We start from the raw sequence: 15,857 nt of genomic DNA, 5'->3' as shown, positions 1-15,857 counted from the left end.
CGCCGCGGCCGCCTGTTCCCCGCCTCGGCCCCGGCCGGGAGACGGGGCCCCGCGGCCTGCCCGACTCCGCGCTGCCTCTCTCGGGGACGGGAGCTCCCGGCCCCGGCGCGGCCTGCAGCCTCGCGCTCAGCGGCGGCGCCCCGCCCGCCGGCCCGCGCCCGGCCTGCCCGCCGGAACCGGGGCCGGGGCTGGGGCCGTAGAGCGCCCGCCCGCGCCACCAGCGCAGCGGCCCGCGCGGGGGCGGGGAGCGGCCGGCGCCTCGCGAGACTTGCGCGGTAGCCGCGCGAGATCTCGCCGCCTCGCGCCCTCCCTCCTCCCCTCCCGCGTCATGTTTTCTCTTTGACAAGCCGCCGCTGCCGCCGCCGCTGCCGCAGAAAGGACGCGGCTCCCGGCGGGCGCTCGCCGCCTGCCCCGGCCCCGCCGCAGACCCACCCGGACTAGCGTCCGCCGCCTCCCGCCGCTGCCCGGTAAGCGCCCGGGAGCGGGCCCGGCCGCCGGCGGGCAGGGGCGGGAGGCCCGAGCGCGGCGGGCGGGCGGGCGGGGGAGGGGGTTCTCCTCAGCGCCGCTCCGCACCCAAACAAACCGCCGCCCGCGGCCGCGCGCGCCCCCGCCCTCGCGCCGCGCTGCGCTGCGGGGCGGCCGCGCCCCCCGCCGCTGGCAGGGGGAGGGGGGCAGGTGGGGCCGCGCGGGTGTCAGCGCTCCGCGGTGGGCGAGAGCGCCGGGCCCCGGCGGCGCCCCCTCCTTTGTAGGGGCGGGGCGGGGGAGGGGGGGTCTCGCCGGTCCCTTGGAGGCAGCATGAAGTGCAAAAAATTCTGTGTGGGGCTTCGGGTGAGACCCTCGGAGCCCGTGCTGTTCCCCTCCAGCCCCATAAACACCGCCGGGTGCTGCGTGCATCTGTGGCTCTGCGTGTCCTGGGTGGCTCTGGCTGGTGTCACAAAATTCTAGCTGAAATTTGTCATGTGGGCTTTTATCAACTGAGCGTATGACCTTAGGTGTTCCCTGCATCTCCTGACCGTCGTCTGAATTGCGTAGTCTCCCTATGGCTTATTGGCTGGCACCCAATTGCAGTGCTGAAAAAATATACGTATATGTTCACTTACAGATGATTTATTTCATATTCCGAAGTAGAATTGCTGGACCACTATTTGTAAAGCTACATAGAATTATTTTTTTCAGTAGTTATTTTTTTCTATGCAAGGTGCTTTTCAGATTTATTGGGGTCAGGCCCCCATTGTTATGCCCTCTCCCTTTTGCACTCTGCATAGGAGAAGAGGTTTATGTGGATTTGTGATAAAGCATCTTCATCTTTTGTTGTTTTAGACCCATTCTTAACGTCTTGAATTTAGGCTGATTGTTGCTTCATGGACTGTTTGATTTGCTCTAGTTGGGACCACGTGCTGTACATATACACATATATACATTTTCTAAACGTATATATATATGAACACACACACGTCGTGACATGAGTTTGATCAGATTTTTAGTCTAAGTGTTCTATGTTGCTTTATAATAAAACTCTAAGCCTTAAATTACATATCTTGAATGTAATGTTACTCTTCAGAGTAAATAATAATAAATAAACTACATCTTCTGCATTGCATAGGCATGTGGGACTGTAGAGGACTTGGATCTCAGGATGGAGCCTCACGTGATTATAGGAAACACATAATAAACCTTTAGGCTGGGAAGGTAGATAATGTACCTGCTCAGTTTCCTAATATCCTAAGATGATTCTGTTAATTTTGTATGAAAGATTAAAAGCTGTATGATGTTAATGTGCCACAGGACAGACCAAGGGCATGACCAGTCTCCTGTATCCTTGCACTCGCAAAGGCTTTGTTAGGTGGCTTTACGTAGTGTTGTTGCTTTTTTCTTAACCTGAAACATCTTAGGGCTCCTTATCTCCAAGTGCAAACAAACCTGTATAGGTTTGAGAGTTTTTCTCCCTGCTCTTATGTTCTTGATTGAATGTATCATGTATGTTTTGTTCATTGCCTTAATGTTAATGATAACCCCATTTTTATGATTGTAAGTAGATAAGTTGCAAAGAGAGGGAGAGTTGAAATCTTTTTCTTCAGGTTATGTAAAGGAGCTACTGAAAGGTCTATCTGATTGTTGTTTAAGATAATAGGAATGTGAAGTATTTTATTTTTGCTGAAAAAGTTTTCTAGTTAAATCTTTTCTAGTTATTCTAGAACTGAATTAAATGGATATTAGTTAAGTAGGAAAGGCTTTAGTGGCCTGACTGAAAATCTCAGTTGTTTAAAATTGTTTTTTTGTCTTTAATTTATGAATTTCAGGTAGCCGTAATCTTTCTTTTTTAAAGAAAATAGTGGAGGGATGTCCGACAAGATTGAAAGTATTGGTGATGGATCATTTTTACAGAAAGGAAAAACTGTGTGTGAAATTAGTCAGGATGTTTTGGTAGTACAGGTAAAAAAATAAATATTTAAATACTTTTGTTTAAGGATGACTTTCAGTATTTCCTGTCTTTCTTTCAATTATTCAATTTTTCCTGTAATTGGAAATTCTCCTGGTAGAGAAATTGGAATTCTCCTGGTAGAGAAGCACTTTTATCCCCATTTTACAAATAAGGAATGGAGACTGAAAGATTATATATATTTTAGGAAGGCATGATGGAGCAGACATTTTAATTCTGGTCGTAGATTGTTACCGGTTCATTATTCTTTCAATACAAGAGACTTCATTTAGATACTGTGCAGGTACTCAGTCTTCAGCTGTTTATATAACTTAAGAGTTTTTGATCTTGCACTAGTACATTTTAGTTAAAAATAAGGTGTATTTGTTTACTGCTGAGTTGACTTCCTGTTGTCAGTCATTTCAGTGAATAGTGAGTATTGTGTGCTTATGTTTTGTTCTGATGACTGGACCTCAGAAGTACTCAAACCCTGTAATTGCTGTCAGGTTTTCTTTTCTTCTATCTCCATGTAGTGGTGACATTCATATGGAACATTTGAATCCTGTAGGTGTTTTCTCTTTCAAGACATCTTCTAAAGTAGCCCTCAGAAAATGAAGCTTTCCTTTCTTAGGGCCGCTGAAGCAACTGACAGTGTGCTGGAGTTGCTTTCTGTGCAGCATAGTAACTTTGTTGTAACCCATGTAATTTCTGAAGATGAAAAAACAGCCTGGAACCCAGTGGCTATGGGATTTACCAGTCAAGAGCAAGTGTAACTGTGGCCTGGGAGCTGGCCAAGTATATTCTTTGGCCTTGTCTGCCTGTTGTGATTGACCTGAAGTGATCAAGCTAGTTGGGAGTGTGTTCGGGTGGCTCAAGTAATCATGTTCTCTGCTGGAAGTTGGAAATAATGTACTGTTTAAAGGAGAGCCTACAGTTTGAGTGTTCACCACTAGCAATAGACGTTTTTTCTGTGGTTAGCGCTGTATAATGCTGAACTTTCATCCTTAAACATCTCCTTACAACTGTATGAATTTACACAATAAAACGTTTTTTTTTGAAGTTAGTTACACTAGGAGAACTTTGAGTCAAGAAACACAAATGTTAACGTAGCATGCAGCTTTGCTTATGTTGCGTGTAAGTTCCAATCTAGATCTTGAGTACATTTTTCACTCTGTCTGAAATAAGAAATCTGTATATTCTCTGCTTTGCAGAGAAGGATCCGGGTGTCCTGGTGGGCAACTAGCTGAACATGGGCCGGCAATGTGCCCTTGTGGCAAAGAAGTCCAGTGATATCGTGGGCTGCATTAGGCAGACTGTTGCCAGCAGGTCAAGGGAGGTGACCCTCTACTCAGCCCTGGAGAGGTCAAACCTGGAGTGGTGTGTCCTGTGCTGGGCTCCCCAGTACAAGGAAGATATGGACCTGCTGGAGTGAGTCTAGCAAAGGGCCACAAAGATGATTAAGGGAATGGAGCATGTCTCATTGAAGAGAGACTGAGAGAGCTGGGTGTGTTTAATCTGGAGAAGAGAAAGCTCAGGGGGGATCTTATCAATGTGTGTAAATACCTGATGGGAGGCTGTAAAGAAGATGCAGCCAGATTCTTCTTAGTGGTGCCCAGTGTTAGGATGGGAAGCAATGGGCACGAATTGAGAAACAAGAAATTCAGATTAAACATAAGAAAAAGACTTCCTTACTGTGAGGATGGTCCAACACTGGAACAGGTTGCCCAGAGAAGTTGTGGAGTCTCCATCCTTGGAGATATTCAAACCCCGCCTGTATGGGATCCTGGGCAACCTGCTGTAGCTTGCCCTGCTTGAGAAAGGAGGCTGGACCAGATGATCTCCAAGGGTCCATTCCAACCCCAGCTGTTCTGTGTTTCTATATTAAAGCAAAAATAGGCTCCATTGTGTCATAAAGCACAATAACCTAGACCTTATATACCATATTCCAGAAATGAAAACATAGGTGATTCAAACCCTCGCTTAGCGAACCATCAAATAATTTAGGTTGTAACTGACCTGTGGAGGTTAAATTGTCCATCTCTCTCCTTAAATCAGGGTTGACTTCAAAGTTAGCTGAGTTTGCTCAGGGCTTTACCTCGTTGAATTTTGAATATCTGTATGGATACAGATTTTGCAATCTTCTGTCCGTTGCTGACTTCCTCACTTTAAAATGATGATTACTAATAAAATATATATTGACAACCTTTTTAGTTTTTAGAAGAAAGAAGAGTGTTTCTGTGCGTTACGGTAGCTAGAGAGATTGAGACTATATGCTTATGAAGTCCTTCAATGAAAGAGGTACAGTGTTTGCAATTCTAAATTAAGTAGGAAATTCTTACTTCCTGTGGTTGAAATAAATGTTCACTTACAATTTTGAGGGTTTTTTATTGTTTTTCAGGGGTAGGGAAAACAGATTTAGACCTAGTCTTCAGTGAAAGCAATTGCCTTGGAAATTCCTACTCGTTAAGTACCAGTTATGCTGTGGTAGAAATGTTTGTGCAAAAAATCTTTCAATTTTCAGGTAAAAGAAAACATTTTATCTGCTTTTTTTTCCTTGTGGTTATGAGAAGAAGACTTGGCCAAAAAATTCTTTTTTATTAAAAAGTTTCAAGCAGTAGCTGGAAAATAAGTAACCTCACGTTTCTCAGGAGAGATCTAGCAGGCTGATTCAAACAAAAACTCTCCTTTGCTTAGAACAATCATGCTGTGATCCTACCCTTGGGGAGGAACAGCAGTAGCACATCTCAGCGCCTCTGCCTCACGGAAGATCGGGGACCTTTTTTCCTTAAATTGTTGGACTATATGCTATACGTGAATAGGGATGTCTGCTGTCAGCTCCCCTTTCTACTGTCTGCTTCTGATGATTATGTGGAATCTCTCCTACTTTCTCAGCTTTCCTTTTGATACAGGTGATTTACTGTTATGCATCTGAAGAAGTAATGGATTAAACTGATAGGATTTTTTAAAAGTTTCTCTGCTGCACAAGGAATTCTGAACAGTAATAACAAAACCTTATTTCTCTTCTGCTGCTTGGGTAAGTTATGTACAGCACCCAAGGATTTGATATGGCTTGCATTAAAGGACCATCTCAATTATGTTTTTGTATCATTTTCTTTATAACCATTAGGACTAAAAAGCAAGTAGATTTTATTTCTCATCAACTTTAAAATAACTTTGTCTTCATTTTATCAGTCTTCCAAAAAATTTTTGCAGTGACCAGTTATGACCAGCTAAAAGCATAGAGCCATATTGGATTCGATAATGGGTCTGATAATAAATAAATAATCTTAAAACAACACAAACTTACTTAGTTTAATGAAGAATAAAGTTGGAAGAATATCAGTAGCACCTCAACATGGTTTAGATGACAGATATTATTAAGCTAGATAGAATTTAATTTTTGGAAAGATAAAGCATTGGCTGGTTGCAGGCATAGTCTGAATTAGGATATCAGTAATTTGCTTTCTATCTGCTGAGCAAAAGGCTAATACAAGAAAGGAGGAAAGATATTGGACATTATGGCCAGTGGAGACATCCACGGCAATTCAAACGTAAAACAATTAATATTAGCATGTAATTTCATTGTAACATTGTCCTTTTTTTTTAATGAATGGAAAAAATTGAGTATAGCTGCTGTTCTTATTTATTCTGTCTTTCTGGTTTAGTTCTTTTTGTCTCTTCTTGCTGTTCTAGATTTGTAGGAAGCCATGGCTTATTTCTCTCTATATTGTTTTACTCTCTTTTTCCAATTATCCATCACTTCCTCCCTTTTCTTTTCTTCTACTTCTAATGTCTTTTTTGGTATCTTTAGTTTTACTTCTCTATTTGTTTCTAGCAATTTCTCTGCAGTGCCAGTATTTTCTAATTTATCATTTTAGGCATTTATGCATTGTCTGTAGGATGTACGTTGCTGGCCTATGATGAGACCTAGATGAACTCTGTCCTTGTGATGGATGCTCAGAAATCTGCAGATTGCTCATGGAGTCTCTATGCCTACAGGCTACCTTATCCAACTCGGGGAAGTCGTGATCTCCATCCTGGACTTATGTGCTGCCATTAACCTGCACTGTGGCTGGTTCCACTGATTCGGCAGAATTTAGAAGTAGTGGTCCACCCAAGTTAGGCAGGTCTATGAAGTACTCATTTTGAAATAACTTATGATCTCTGACAGTATCTCTGTAATAGTCATAGTTGTCTCCAGGTAAGCAAAAGTCTCCAGAAGTTTCCATAGTTCTCGCCAAAAGCAGCCAGAGGGAACCTGGCTTGTTCTCTGTTAGTGTTACTGCTGTCCTCTGAATAATGGCTTGGGAAATCCATCTGTCCATCTGGTAGCTGTATTGTTTTAGAATTTCAAAAATGGCATTGCATTTGTGGACTTTTTTATGCCCCGATGCTTATTTTCAGATCTCCAGGAGCTAGAAACTTCAAGGAAAGGTTAGTGCTTGTGAGAGTTTATCGGGGCTATGCTAACTTAGTTAAGCTTGTGGAACTTTTTGTATGTGAGGAGATAACAAATGCTGCAAAACCACTGACCTGTGTCTGGGGAAGATTCTTGCTTACAAATTGTGAATTTAGTTAACACCTGAAGGCAGTGTTTTAAGAAACTTTATGTATTTCTGGTTTCTAAATTAACCTTTCAAGAAAAAGGATATAAATGTTGTTTGGAACCCTGGAACATATGTATATAACTCTCTATAAAGAAAGGAAAGTAAATCAAACTATTTGCTTTTCTTTCAGTTGCCCTTTCAGATTGTAAAACTCTGTCATAAGGGCTGCAAAAAATGCTATGTTGTGATGGTTGGTACGAAGCATGATACTTACTGAGGCTTTGTGCGCTTCCCTATGCAAGAAGAATAAACGACTGGAATGGAAGAACGTTTAGGTAATATGTCATTATATAGAATGGTAGGAACTATTAGGACTGGAAGGCAGCAAAACACTAGGCAGTCTTTCTGTTGCACAAGTTCAGGGTACATCTGTATCCTGAATTCCATGTTCAGTTCTGGAATCATCATACAGATGAACATATACTGATGATGCATGATCATTTAGGTATACATGATTATATAGAGATACAGATGAACTAGGAAGAAAGCAGAAGAGTATATTATGGATGATCAGAGTTCTTTTATGTGTCGTAGTCATATTAGGAATTGGACAGAATATTGAGATAATAAACTTCATATAAGGCATAAAGGCTTTGAGTGGTAAGAATGTTACATTTATTTGAATTAAGAAAATATTTTACAAGTTACAAGTACTTGTGCTATAAAATTGTTAATAAATTTTAAGTTTGAAGAGATTCTGTTTTTATAAGGGAACTGTAGTATGCATTACAGTATGTTCTTGTGATATAAAAGGTAGAAAAATGTTTTACTTCCAACAAAATTCAAACATATTGCATCACTCTTTTAGTCATACTGTGAATAACTAACTGTTCCAGATGTGTCGCCACTTCTTTATGTAGAACTTCATCTACTTTCTTGTTAAGATTTTATCTAAAATAGCGTTTCAGAAAAAAGTTCTTAATAATGCACGCATCTATTACTATTGGATGATCAGTCTCCCCTTCAGAGAATTAATTGACTTATCTTGTTAATGAGCTAGTAGAAATACCTACGTTCTGATTGTGAAATCTTTCCTGGGTTTTGTGTAAGCCAAAAGAAGCTTGGTTTTCTGGCCCATCACAGGAACTGTTTCTCACTGTTGCAAACACAAATTAAGCTTAGCGATGTTTAGAGTTGTAGTGCACTCTGGCTGCCATTTATTTTAAATATTACATTTTCTAATCTTTTTTCAGAAACCGTCCATTTGGCATCATGCTTAAAGTACTTCTAGGACTTCTAGGACAGGACCACTCATGTAGAAAATACTAAATGCAACTGATGTGACCTTGAGAAGGATCATGTCAGTGAACTTGCTCTGAAGAATGTGATCCTTTAGAAATACACAAGTCTGCTTATTTGTTTTCCTTCTTTGTGAAAGGGTTTTTATTTTTATTTCTTCCTGTGCTTGCTTCAGAAAATATCTTAACCTATACATTGGGGAAAGTTGTAGATCGTTACAGTGAGAAAGTAAATAGTATTCAAGCATGTGGGTTTCGCAGCCACTTTGCACGTACAGTTGTGCTTTAGTTTTGACATCTCTGGCCTTTTGATTTGGCTGTACAGACTTCCAGCTTATTGCATTACAAACTTTTGTAATTAGATGCCTGTAAAATAAAGTTAAATGTAGTCAGCATCTTACAAAGATACTAATCATAGACAGGAGAGAGTGAGCTTATGAAGTTTATTCATCCCCTGTGAAGATTTCCAGTTTTTTAGCAGAACTGAGGTTTGCAGTCTTCTGGATGCAGGCAGTTTTTCAAGACCTTTGCAGAAAATAGAAGCTTTCGACTGCTTTCTTAGCAGTTCTAAGAGCAGGAGGACCTCTTAGCTTCTATCAGAATAATTGTTTTGTGCTTGCTTGATTCCTGCTTGGGGCAGACTAGGTTAGAGAAGAATGTGGTAATATGTGGCTTCATTAAATTCTGACTTTGTTAATATCTTCAGTGTGTGTGCTAGACTCACTAACTTAGGAAAATGTATTTTTTTCAAACTGAGTGAAGATACTGTAGCTTATCTTGTGTATATTGATTCTCAGATTGTGGTTGGTCAGACAGCATGTCTTTGTGTTTCCAGAATTTAGCTTCCAGATCATTACTAAATGCTGTTTCATTAACTTTGCTAATATATATTTTGACTTTTCCAGGAACAAGTCCTGTTTTTGCCACAGGATGTTATAACTTAGCCATTTATAAGTGCTAAAGTAATTATCTAGCTTTTTCCACAAAACTTCTAGCTTTTGGGGTAGACTGTTGAAACTGTTTTTGATTGCTTTATACCTAATATTTATACAGGAATAATACTACATTTTATTAAGCTGACACTGTAGAGAGAAATATAATTAGCTCAAGTAAAATTTGGATAGAATGTTAAATTTATTTCTCCTACTGTTTCAAGAGTTGCTCAAGTCCTTTGGTAATTACAAGTGATAATATCTATGTTTTTTCTCTGTAGAAACATTGTACTAACTAATTGTTGAGTCATTGTATTGTTTCCTACAACACATCATTTGCTCCTCTATTTCCATGGACGGCATGCCAGTGAGCAGAATAATACAACAATATTTTCCAAGTCTTGCAGTAAGATGTGTTTTGTGTTTTGTATACCTTTATAATGTATTAAAACAAAAAACCCTACCCCTCTCCCCCCAGGTCAGCTTCTTCCCTCCACACTTTCTGGTTGTTTCTACCTGTTGATAAGCTGAATGTGTGAAGGAAAAAAAAAAAAAAAAAAAAAAAAAACCAAACTGGGTTTTGTGGGGAAATTGTGCTGTTACACTCTCTACTCTTTAATAAGATAATGTTCCCGCATTCGACTTACTAATGATCTTTTGTATAACTTTTTTGGAAAAAAATGTATTTATTACCTTTTTTCTTGTCTCAACTCCCAGATCTGTTCTTATGGAAAATTAGAGCATCTCTTTTTGGAGTTTCCCAAAGCTGTTCCTTCTTTTCCTGTTTCTCCTCCCACAAGAAGGACCTATGTTGTGTGCTGTAATCAGTTTCTGTAGCGTCTGTCCTTTTTCTACCTTTCTTTTCTCTAATTTATCCCATCAGTCTTCCTCTTAGATCTGTACACACCACCTTCTCAGTAGCTGTTCTTTGTTTTTTTAATCTAAACCCTAGAAGGGAGCTTCCCATGTATTAAATTAGGATAAATTACTCTGCTGTGAAGAAACAGCTTTTAGGGGACAAATACAAATATCTCCCATCATTTCCACGCTGACACAGAGGAGGGAAGAATACTGAAATTCCCTCCAGGAAGTTGTGTGTATGTTCTGTCGAGGGGCAATCTTCCCTATTAAACTCAGAGTAAGAATCTGATAAGCTTTGACCTTCAACCACAAGTTAAAGCCCTCCCCCCTTTTTTTCTTTTTGGAATGTAGGAATATTTACAGCTTTTCCCACATTCTGAGGTCTTTTTGACTGTCTTGAACTTTTCTTAGTAACCTATTTTGTAATTTTTTTCTCTAGTTAGTAGTTCTTATGCTTGCATCTGAAGTTGATCAGAGCTGTCCCACTTACCTCAAAGTGAAAAGATCTAAAAACTTTTTGTTTTCCCAAAGTTGTAGTAAAAACCTGGCAAAAAAATCTTTCTTAGAGATTTGACAGTCTTCACATCTGAGCCAGCCAAATAGACTTATGAGGACTCATTGTTTACAGTGTTTCCATCTCAGAAGAATCAATGTTTTCCACAGATAATTTATGAACTGGTGGTACATGGCTGGAAAATTTTACTGTTACTTTCCAGTCTCATTTTAACTTCTAGATGGCACCCATTATGTAGGTATATTGGAAAAAAAAAAAACATTCTATATACTTTTTCCTGTAATTTCATTTTCACATTATTGGTGACATTTTGAAAGAACTATTCCACTTTTGAAATGGAATCATTTTTATAGGAAAGTTGGTTATGCTTCAGATGCAAATGTATGGATTATACTAAAATAATGGAATACCTATTCTGTTACATCCTTTGGTCAGTTTACCATCAGTGGTATTGCTCATACATCCATGCAGTCAGTGGCTTGGTATTGTGTATGTAAAATAAACAAGCTGCGAAGAATTGCAAGATGAAGTTCCTCTTTCTGTTTCAGCAAGTTCGAATCGCTGTAGTGACGAAGAGAAAAAAGGAACAGTATTTATAGCTTATCACTTCATAATCTGCTTCCGTTTCATGAAAATAACTTGTAAGTTTAGTTACATGCTTCTCCAGTGTCTTTTTTTTATTCTTATTTAAGATATAGGATACTTTTTATTTTCTTAGAAAATTTGCTTAGTTTTTCTCAGGGAAAGCATTTATTGTTTGATCTATGTCATTAGTATTATAGACTTAACCTTCAATGAAAGAAAAGAAGAAAAGAAGCAGAAAATGACATTGTGAATATTAAATTATTTTAAAAAATTGCTAGGCTGTTAAAGACTGCATTCTTTCTCTGAAATATGGCAACTGTTATTTTAAGTCAAATATGAAAATCTTTAATGTGTTTATTACTAGCATTTATTTTATTTTGCAGACAAACACATGCAGGCACTTGGAGGCACTGGTTTTGTGTTTGTTTTGTCCTAGATGTAGCAATGACTGTCTAAAACCAAAACTCTTAAAGTCGTTGTTTAAGTAAACAGATAAATAGAAATACATGGTAAAAAGGAAAATTGCATTAATTTTAAACTTTTATTGACTCTGAGTTCTTGGCCATAGGAAAATGCGTGTTAACCGTTTAATTATTGTAATTTCTCAGTATTCAAAATTGCACACAAGTTGATTTAATTTGAAACAGAGCCTATTATTTTTCTTCTTTAAACTTATTATTTATTGCAAATTGTGAAAACTTCATAATTAAGTTACAATTTCAGTGATAATAGCATGAGGTAATTTGTGTATTTGGTGTCAGTTGTTGCTCTGCTCATATAATGGGCAAAACCATGAACAGAACATAAGAGGTAGCAGTTTTGTCCTTTTGTGCTTGTAAACACAGAAGCTGAAACATAGGGGTTTGACCGTTCGGGGTGGATGCAGTGAGGTGTAGCTTTGGAAGTGGTAGGTTGGTCTGTGGGTGCAGTGTAAATGGCAACAAGCAAAAGAAAGAGCCTTTGCCTGTGCTGTTGGTAAGTTCCATGTTATATCATTTTCTTATGACATTAAAATGGAGCTCTCTTAAGAGCATTTTCTTTTGGTATTTAAATATTCTACTTGCCTCTTATCTCAGGAAAAAGACCAACCTTGATTATGCTGCTTTTTTTTTTTTCTTCTCCGTAAGTTTTCATTTTAAGGTTCTTTTCTTCTCATTCCTTTCATCTGATTTAAAAGAGAAAGGAGCAAAAAGTGTTCAATTGAAGTCAAGGGCTACTAACAGATTCCTTTGTTCTACAGCTCACAAATATTCTAGTATAGTATTTGATTAATCTGGGCCTTTTCTTCAGTTCAGTTGTAGAATAGCTAACAGTGCTGTCTGTGATTAACAAATCCATTAAGTACTATTTTCCCTCTACCTTAGCAGTAGTTTCTAAGAGCATGGTGGACAAATTCCCTTGCCTTCATCTTCCATTTGGCAGCGCTTCTTTATTTTTGGAACTGACAGTAGTACTGGCAGGTTGCTGAATCCTCCTTCTAGCACTTGTTAATGAAAACCACTTTCTTGGCAGCCATTAAATCAGAGAAGAAATGCAAATTCTTTTGTCTAGATAATGTTCTTAACTAATACAGTTAATCTTTGACCTTGCCACAGGTTTTGCTGAAGGTGGTCTCATGTTTATATCAGAACCTACTTACTGCTTTGCTTTCTTTCCTGCTTCTTGTATATCCTGCTGAAACGAATGTTCATCTGCTACATGTCATGAATGTTTCCATTTATTTATGTAGCTTAGCTGTATTCCTGAAATATTTTTTCTGAGTGTGGCTTTTGCTCACTGAGTCAACTGCTTTACATAGAGGTTTTCCAGATTGGTTTCTGACTGTAAAACAAATAACTTTCTCTGAGTTAAGAGAACAAGCTCTGAAGGCAGACTTAGTTACCTTCAGATTTATTCCACTGCAGCTCAAGTTGCTTCCACTGCTATTTTGCAAAAAATTCAACATCCAGGATACACATAGCTTGGTTTTTGGTTTGATATTTTCGTTTTGTGCTACCTGTTCTGTAGAACAAGCTTATGAAATAGGTGTTAAATTTGGTAAGACTGTCTTGTAATCATTGTTCAGCTAGGAGTTGTAAGTTCATTTTAGTTGACTTACTGATCAGCAAAAATAAAATAAATATGGGCATTTAGTCCCCCCAGAAGGCTATCTGAACAATAGGAACTGTGGTTCCAAAAGATAAGAGAAATGAGTTGCACTGCAAATTTTCATTCTCACGACTTACTACTGTTCCCCCCTGCTGAGAAGGAGCAGAGGACAAGGAATGGAAGGAGAGACCTTGGCTTCTACGGTTCATGTTTTATCAGCCTGAATTAGTTTGATCACACCTGGTGCTGGATAGATAAATTCGTATATAAGGGAAAATATCAAAACTTTCTCTCATTTGATTAAAAAACTATGTATCTCCAAGTTATGTGATAGGTAGTGTTCAAGGAATCATCATGGTTACATCCTAGCTTTTTTGAACCAATGAGAGATGTTCACTGCGAAGTTTAGGAGTTTTACTACACATAAAATGTTGGTTAGTGATTTGATAGCCGGATAAGTCTTTCTTTTTTTCAGTTGCTGAAAAGAATATTTTTTCACATTTGAACCCCAAAACATGAAAATGTAAATGCATGTCAAAGTGAGATAAAGATGTTTTTGAGGAGGATTGATTGTGGCAATTTCAGGAAGATCTTTCAGCTGCTTTGTTTTTTTTGAATAGAAATGCACAAAAAGTTCTGGCAACTTTGAATTCCAAGTGATTATGTGCGCCAACATTGAAATACTCTTATAAAGGTCTTCACTATAAAGTTCTAGGTTTGTGCTGCTGCTGATGAAAATAACTTACTTGCTTTCTCCACTTCTTGTCACGTGTTTCTGCCTGCTCCTTTTGTGCTTAGGCTGGTTCTTGGCCATGTGATAAGGTTGTTTGGAAAGCTTGTGGGACTGCAGGCTGGCCAAGACTGCAAAATGGGTACCTTCCACGGTGTCAGCTGACCTTGTAGGGATTAGATGTAGTAAAACATCAGTGAGTGTATTCGTGTGGTCTTTCAAAGTCAAATGAGTGTTCTTTCTGCCTGTGCTTAAAGAGAAATGAGATGCATTTGCCCATGCTATGAGGCCATGAGAAACCTGGCATTGGTGTGCCTCAGGCAATGAGCCAGAGGAAGCAGACCATACCTCTGAACTGTGGTAGTCCTTGTTAAGTAGCTTTTGTTAACTTCAATGGTGCCTAGTTGCTACATCTCAACTCCACACGGAGACAAGAGGGAGCTTGCATTGACTTCAGAGAGTATTTTCAGGTTTGTATCAAATCAGTCTGCTGCCATCAGTATATCCGGCTAAAGGCCATCACCTGGATGTTGTTTTCAAGGTGGACCAACTTACTCTTTTTGAAAGCTGCAGTAGAATAGGTCACTACCAAGAGCTCAAATTCAAGCTTCAATCTCTAGTTTTACAGGGATGTATGCAAGGGGGAGAGAAATAACTATCAGTGCTCAGGAAAAAGAGCAGTAATTGTTTGCACCTTTGAGGTAAACGACCAAGTTTTGTAATGACTGGATGAAGAGCAGCTGATGTAAGCATAACATAAAGCAAATGGATGTATCTTTATTCAGGGAATTTTTTTAATGTAACTAGATCCCCACATACTGCCTCTTGAGAAGGTACTAATTTTGTGATCTTAGACCAGAGTTTGGAATTCTGCATTAGCTGGCCGTATGCTTACAATTCAGATTGAATAGTAGCTAGCAAAGTCCTTTCTTCCTGATGAATGAGAAAATGGTGCCTTTCTTTCATAAGCAACATCCTGGGTGTAATAATACCTGTCTATGGAGGCTGAGCTATTGCTGCGTTTTACATCAGGAGTAAACAGACGGTGTGTGGCTAGTCCGAAATGCGAAGAATGCTCACTGTCTCTGAATGGTAGCTAACACTTGTGCGATATGTGTGTAAGGACTTTGTTTTCTACAGTGCAGCTGATGTTACTTGGGCAGGGCTCACCGAGGCTGAAAGTAAGGCTTTTGATGAAGGTGCTAATCTGTAGACATTTTAGAGAAAAAGGGGCTTGAATAAAAGCAGCTGCTAAATAGCACAGAATGTGCTGCTGCTTTGACAAGTATATTGGCATAAGAGCTGCAGTCTAGTTCCCCTGTTTTTCTGTGTAGAGTGCCAAGTCAGGGAGCAAAGCTGTCCTGCATGAAACCAACTGGGCTACAAGCAGCACAGCTGTAATAAGCACAGCCTCTCACTAGATGGCATAGAGTCATCCCCCTCCCTGGGATCTAGGAATAAATTAGATCAAATAGGGCTCAGACTATCAAAGAACATAAACCTCTCCTAAATTCAGAATATAATATTTATATCCCTTTTTTTGTGAAGTTGTAATGCATTAGAACTTGAAGGGTCAAAGAACAGAAACTTGCTTTTCAGCAGCTGTGTAGCCTATGGTTAATGATTTCAAAATAGGTGTTAAATAAATCTGCTTTGTACAATAGGAGGTAGAGTATTTGGAGGTCCCTTTAAAAGCACTTCTTTTGAGAAGAGTGGTTTGAAAACACTCTTTTGCTTTGAAAAAGCCTCCTTGTGTATTAAGCTATCAGTTAGCTTGGCATAATTTATAGTTAACATCTAGAATCCTCTTGAAGAAACGGGAGTTCTAAATGCTGCCAGCATTAAAATTAATGACTCAAACTGTGTGGGTGCTTAAGGGGGTG

At 39.4% G+C, this 15,857-nt stretch overlaps 1 protein-coding gene across 7 annotated transcripts in view; it reads left to right on the top strand.

Moving 5' to 3' along the window:
• The first annotated feature begins 274 nt into the window (after nucleotides 1–274).
• Nucleotides 275–15,857, top strand: part of HERC1 (HECT and RLD domain containing E3 ubiquitin protein ligase family member 1) — a 108,629-nt gene continuing 93,046 nt past the window's right edge. For 4 of the 7 annotated variants that reach the window (XM_064517526.1, XM_064517525.1, XM_026113421.2 and 1 more), the window contains exon 1: nucleotides 276–467. The gene's annotated coding sequence lies outside the window, so the exon portion shown is untranslated. Of the gene's footprint in view, nucleotides 468–15,857 lie in introns of all 7 variants that reach the window. The other 3 variants (XM_064517527.1, XM_064517523.1, XM_064517524.1) reach the window with 1 other exon arrangement.

This window comes from Dromaius novaehollandiae, chromosome 10, assembly GCF_036370855.1.
Source record: "Dromaius novaehollandiae isolate bDroNov1 chromosome 10, bDroNov1.hap1, whole genome shotgun sequence".
Classification (NCBI taxonomy): Eukaryota; Metazoa; Chordata; class Aves; order Casuariiformes; family Dromaiidae; genus Dromaius; species Dromaius novaehollandiae.
The sequence above is the reverse complement of the archived record's forward strand: the minus strand, read 5'-3'. Positions and strand labels throughout refer to the sequence as shown.